A 6,720-nucleotide genomic window follows, 5' to 3' on the forward strand; every position below is an offset into this window, starting at 1 on the left:
AAAAAATATATATATCAAAGGCGGATGTAGTTTGTAGTTTGACAAAACGTGTAAAAAAAACTTGGCAAAATGGTTCCTCATTCTTGTACAATTCAACACTGTTGAACTCAGTTATAGGGCGTCCGGTATAGGGCTGCCACCCGTACTATAATACAAGGTGCCCCTGAGCATTGCGAGACATTTTAACTAAGCATTCCTGGTAATATTTGGAAACTAAAATGTCATATAAAATTTTCTGGATTAGGCCTAGTTTCAGATATAATTAAATGTTTTTCGAAATCATTCTGTCGCCATAAGTCGGTACAAAACACATTTTTGACTGCGGTATTGCCACTTTGAGGTCTAGTCTGGACATACCTATAGATTGACATCGAAAAATTAAATAAATGTATTCCAGAGGCTACCACCAAAAAAAAAAACTTATTTGTTAATTTTAGGTTATGTGTTTATTAATAAAAATTACATTTTATGTACGGAGTGTTCAAAAAAGGGGAAAAAAAAATCATTTTTTTTTATCGAATTTCACAAAACGTCATATAACATTTGTTGCTTCTGTTGCCATCAGGAATGCACCGTTAAAATCTCTCGCAATGCTCACGGGCACCTTGTATATAGTGTCGTACTATATTTTAGTCAATAATTGTACTGTATATTATACAAAAACAATATAGTACAAAAAATACTGTACTTTCATCACTAAAGTAAGGGGTATACAAATTTCACCGATATCGCATCGTATGGATGGCAGCTTCCCCCCCGTCGCGACGCCCAAGACCTTTACAAATAAATAAAAGTAGATGGAACCTTTCCCCTATAGTCGCTGTACGTTAAAAAGTCAATTTTGACAGTTATGATATGACCCCTATGTTTACGAAGCTAAGGTTCGTTTAACTGATAACTGTCACAAAATGACATCTTAGCTGCGTTCGACTACAGCAGACCTATTTTAGTTTCGTAGCTACGGAATAAAGCAATTTCGTCTGTTTTGTAGGAAGATTTAACACGGTGCTTCTTTCGGATATAAGGTTTTTAATCTAATACAATGTTTCGCATAATGTAATGTTTGATATAACCTCTAGTAGCCAACAATACAAGAAAAAATGGCAGTCAATTTTGAATAAATGTTATAAGAAAAGAATTTTATAACATCCTTTATTTACATAATAGATATATACAGAGGTACTACAGTAACTTTATAAATACTAAACTAAATTAATTACTAGCTTAAATCTAAAATAGGCATTGTGCCAAGGATGCTGGCGGCGTTTCCTCCTTGTATCGCAATGCTGATACGTTGTGCGAGGAAGCCGCCAGCTCATCAGTCACCAGTTAGTCAACCAGACGCTTTGCGATTTCTACAAAAAACTTGTGCGCGCTGGGACTTACAAATATTACAAAATATAATTCAATTTGTTTTGTTTTAAAAGCAAATCTATTCCATTTAATGATGATTTAAATTTTATTGGAGGTAATTTGTACTATTATTAGGACTGTGGGATACTAGAGGATGATACGACACGTTATTTTATATCTGTGCGACATAGAATGTTGAATTTCATATAAAACAACCAGTCGAAATACTGTACCATGTTTTATGTCAAACTTTACACAAGGCAAAATTTTAGGTGAAAAAACTTTATATCAAAAACGATGCATCCATCACTGTATTTATAATACTCTACATCTGAATCTATAATTAGGTAAATCGTCCGTAGTGACTAAGTTTCTTCGGTTAGGCAAAATTTTCTAAAGGAAAATTTGCTTTTAACTGGATTTTAAAATATGTAGAAAACTTAGTGTTAAATTAAATAACAATCAGTTAAAACTTGTGAATATTGCACGCTACGATTTTGATTTAAATTTTTGAAATATCTTAAGACATTCAACCTTACGATTATAAAGTTACGGTTGACTTTAGCTTGAGACTTTTTGTCAAATGAAAGCTTGATACATTTATGACTTCCATCGCAATAGTGTGAAAATTAATTAAGAAAGCTACGTACAGTTGATTTTCGCCGAACTAGGCAGAAATAAAAATCAGAGCGCGCCGTAAGCCCTTAAGAGATTGCATACAGAATGTAACAAAAATAGTGGGGATCTGTTTAAGGCAATATTCTATCATGTTCTAATTAGGAGAAAGTAGGAGAAACATTTTTTGACTCGAAATATTGTTTTTCTATGGGGCAGGTCGTCCAACACGGCGAACCCTCTATACAAAGGCCAAAAAAAAATCTTCTACTTTTTCCTTATTAGGAAACGATATCGATGCCTTTAAACAGATTCTCACTATTTTTGTTACATACTGTACACTTGAGAAAATTCAACCCATGCCGCCGTGGCCCGGGGGCCGAGTGGTCTAGCCTGCCGCGAATGCAGAGGACGCTGGATCGATTCAAACCCTGGGTACTGGAGGCCTCGGTCGCGGTTTTCTTTCGTGTATGACATCTATTTTACATTAAAAATAAAAACATTCTGTTCAAGTAGGTCTTGTAGACTTTGAAAATATACGTAGCTCAATATAGTTCGTGTCATCCACGATCTATAGTACGGTGAAGCAGTGTTGGCCGAATGTTAATTACAATTGACCATTACAAATTGAACCGTAAACCGTAATGGACGGTTACAGCTTACGGTTCAATTTGTAATGATTAAGTGTCAATTGCATTAAGGTTTCGGCCAACACTGACGGTAAGATTCCTAAGCCTAGAGCTAAAATACAAAATAAAATCCAGTGGATTGATCCCAAAAATAGTACAATAACCATACAAATGTGATCTCAGAACTGCAAACAAATTTAGACATTCTGGTTTTAAAAAATGTGCATTTAAATGTAATGTTATGGTAATATTTTGAATAAAACTAGTCCCTTTGTCCGGGTACCGACCCGGTTTATTGTGTAGAAATGGTGTTTCTATAGATTTTAAGATACAATACATAATTTACTTAAGAAAAAGACTATTCATTCTCAGAAATAACATCTAAAAGATTTAAAATAAAAGTCTAAAGAAACACCAAAACATTCTGATGTGTATACACAAGTTAATATATGGCAATATGTATTAATATGTAATTTAGGTAATAAATAATAAATTTAGTAGGGTTTTGAAATTTTAAGATGGCAACACCAACTTTAACGTACGTGTGTATAATTTAACGAAATGGCTACTAACTGCAATATTAGCGGATATACAAGGTGTAACAAAAATAGTGGCTTACGTTTAAGCATATTCGGTACCATGTTTGATTATAAAATATATCTATATATATTGTCCTAATCAGAACACGACACCTAATATGCCCTTAAACCGATCCCCACAATTTTTGTTACATCCCGTATTCAAAAATATATTATCACTTCAAAATTTAAATAATTAACAAGATACCTCAATATATAATCGGCACTTTTGGTTTTCTCATTTGCTTTGCTTACAACAATGTTTTCTTTAGTAATAAAATATATCGTTTAATGTAGGATCAATGCGCATGAGTAAGTGTGGCTGGCCTTCACATTCACGCCTATTTACAGTGTTTACTGCAATTTTTATTTTTTTATACCACGTCGGTTGCAAACAAGCATACAGCCGCGTGAAGGTAAGTAGCTTATGGACGCCTGCAACTCCAGAGGTGTTACATGCACGTTGCTGACCCTTTAAAAATCTGAACACTCCTTTTTTGAAGAACCCCATACTGTAGACCCTCGGGAAAACCTTGGCAGGGAGCTCATTCCACAGCCGGAGCGTCCGCGGGAAGAAATTCCTCTTAAACCGCACAGTGCGCGACCATTTAGGTTCTAAGGTGTGAGGATGAACACCCTGCCGACGGCGGGCGGTGCGGTGATAGAAAGTGGCCGCTGGCATCATGTCAAACAATTCTTCAGACCACAGCCCATTGTACAAGCGGTTCATACATTTGCTACATATGTTTAGTGGCAATTTGGAAATAATATACTTAAAATTGCACATACCGGCGCATGAGGGTAAAAAATATTCTCGTTGTCTTGTTTCCGACCACTCTGTCACACTTATATTTGTGTCTTCTATTAAAATAATAAAAAAATGTCGAGTGCATGTCTTTAGCTGTAGATTATATTTCAAATGAGATAAATTAATTACCTACTAAATTTCATCTCATACAAAAAGCTTCACTCTGTCACATTTTTTGGGGACAAACATGACAACCTAAAGAATTTTGACTCCTGAAAGCAGCCCGGTATGAATTCATAAACGGGTTACTGGCCTGAATTAGCTATGAATCGTTTGTCTTTATCTGTCATTTTGACTTAAGTATTTGTAAGAAAGCGATAAAACATAATGTAACTTAATCAGGCCCGTAAAGTTTGATGAATAAGGGGTTATACCGCAGCCATACTTGCCCGTATTGATCTTATTAGAGGCGCTTATAAATGAAAAATTATATTCAATTCTATATACTCAGTAGTTAATTTTTTTTATCATACTTTCAATAATAATATACAATCAATCATTTTACTAATAGTATATTTTGAATATTTTACCACATTAACGAGTTCACCTCATGATAAATTTATTACATTTAAAGCCATTGGAAATATTATGTGAAGGAAAATTAGGCGAAACGCATTTTAAATTTATGACAGTATTGTTTGAGGCACTAATGTTTAGGAGAAAAAACAAAATTATAAATGCAATGACTTCTTTACTATTTAGAGGTATATTAACGAGATTACTACGCACGAGAATAATACAATTAACAAGAGTGAAAGCGTTTGTTTATTTAGAAAAGTGACTGCATTCACAAACATTAAAAAAAATATATAAATAAAACTTAAGATATAATTGTAGAGTAGAATACAATTTATTTTAACTCATGAATACAATAAATTAAAATCAATATGTAAGTTACAATAAAAAAAAACTAGTGGCGAGGTTTCGATACCAGCAATAATAATTTAGAAGTCATTGCTAAGAAAAAATAGAATGTATAAAAATTCTCAGTGGTATAGTTGTGGTAGTGTTTCGACATAAGATTAAAAATCGAATTAAATTTAACTAAATTTTGAGGCTGAATCTTGATCGAGTTTGAATTTCGTGTCATAAAATTGAGGCTTTTTTTTAATATATTATTTAATTATATGAAACTACGATCTATAATAATGGATTAACTTGCTTTAAAAGCGGTTAGTGACATGTCTTTTTATTTTAAATTCGTAGTTATACAATTTTATTCGATTATTCGTCCTTAGATGAATATTTTGAATAAAGACTCATTTGATAAACCCTCTAGATGTATCTAGTAAGGGTATGCATACACAAATATAACAAATCTCTCGTCTTTTGTATTTAAAGGTCCCAAAAAAATATCAAGATATGTCATTCTAAATTAGTTGACGTTAAGAAAAGTGACTATATAAATGTGCTCTCATAGCCTAAAATATGGTAAAAATGTTGGAAGTTATACTCATTTTATGACTAAAATGATGACATAATTTTCCCTTGCTATAAAAATGACTGAATCAGTCTTCTATAATAATAATATTTAAACCTCATCTTTATAGGCATACTATAAAATATCTTGATAGTTTTTGGGGCTAAAATGGTAAATTATTTTTTGTATGATAGTCATGATCAATTCTTGCTAAACTCCAGTCAATATTTTTAGTTTTTTTTTTACATATATTTTTAATGTTTTTGTTACGTGGGTCATATAAGTATTAATATATGACTCTCATACAAAAATCATTGCATATAACGCCTTAGTTTACGCTTATTTTGTAAAAATATTGTAATATTTATTTATCGATTTTTGGGCGCGTGATATTATATGCTTTATAACCTAATGTAACGTTTATTACAACATGCGTATAATAGGGTTATTTTAAAAGGTATAGTAAAATACATAAAAACTATAACAACACAAATATCAATGAATTAATTTAAATTATACGAAACGTTACATTAGGTTATTAAATATTATGTCAAATGTCGTGCCCAGTGCAGTGCAAATTTAAAAAGTTTACGAACCAAAGAAGTTGATGATGACGCCGAGACAAATCTTGCTATCTTGAATGCTTCCATACATTGGAAAAGGACATACATACGCGCAAGTTTTAGAGTTTGTTTTGGGTCTCGCAACCATCGACGCAACGAAGACCATGCACAAGAGTTATGTAAAAATGAAATATTTTATTTGTTTTGTGTAAAGTATACCTACGAGTATGTCACTGTATATGCGTCTATATTTAAAGTAAACGTTATAATTTCATAGAAATTGATGTTTAAAATAATACGTGCATCGTCTGGGCTATTAAAATCGCTGCCAACTTCACTTGGTCTGACTCTAAGCGTCCTTTATAGTATAATTTTATTATTTTTATATAAAAACATAATCGGACAGACAGACGGACATGACGAATCTATAAGGGTCCGTTTTTTGCCATTTGGCTACGGAACCCTAATAAAACATAACCGTGCGCTAAGGAATGCAATCCCCATAGGCAGAACTGTTGCAAAAGTGTCCAGCTATCAGCTATAAATAATAGTTCTATAGCTCTCCAGAGTAGCGCTAGAGTAGCTAAGAACCTAGGTGTATTGACGGAGTGAAGTGCGCTGTCTGTGATTTGTTTTTTTTTTTCAAATATTCTAGGTAGTGTAGCGCCACCTATTTAAGGTTTTTTGACGGACACTTTTTGGTAAATGGAGATTTCATTCCCTACCTCTACCTTTCATACCGTGCGCCGTGTTG

Source organism: Cydia pomonella, chromosome 28 (assembly GCF_033807575.1).
Source record: "Cydia pomonella isolate Wapato2018A chromosome 28, ilCydPomo1, whole genome shotgun sequence".
Lineage (NCBI taxonomy): Eukaryota > Metazoa > Arthropoda > Insecta > Lepidoptera > Tortricidae > Cydia > Cydia pomonella.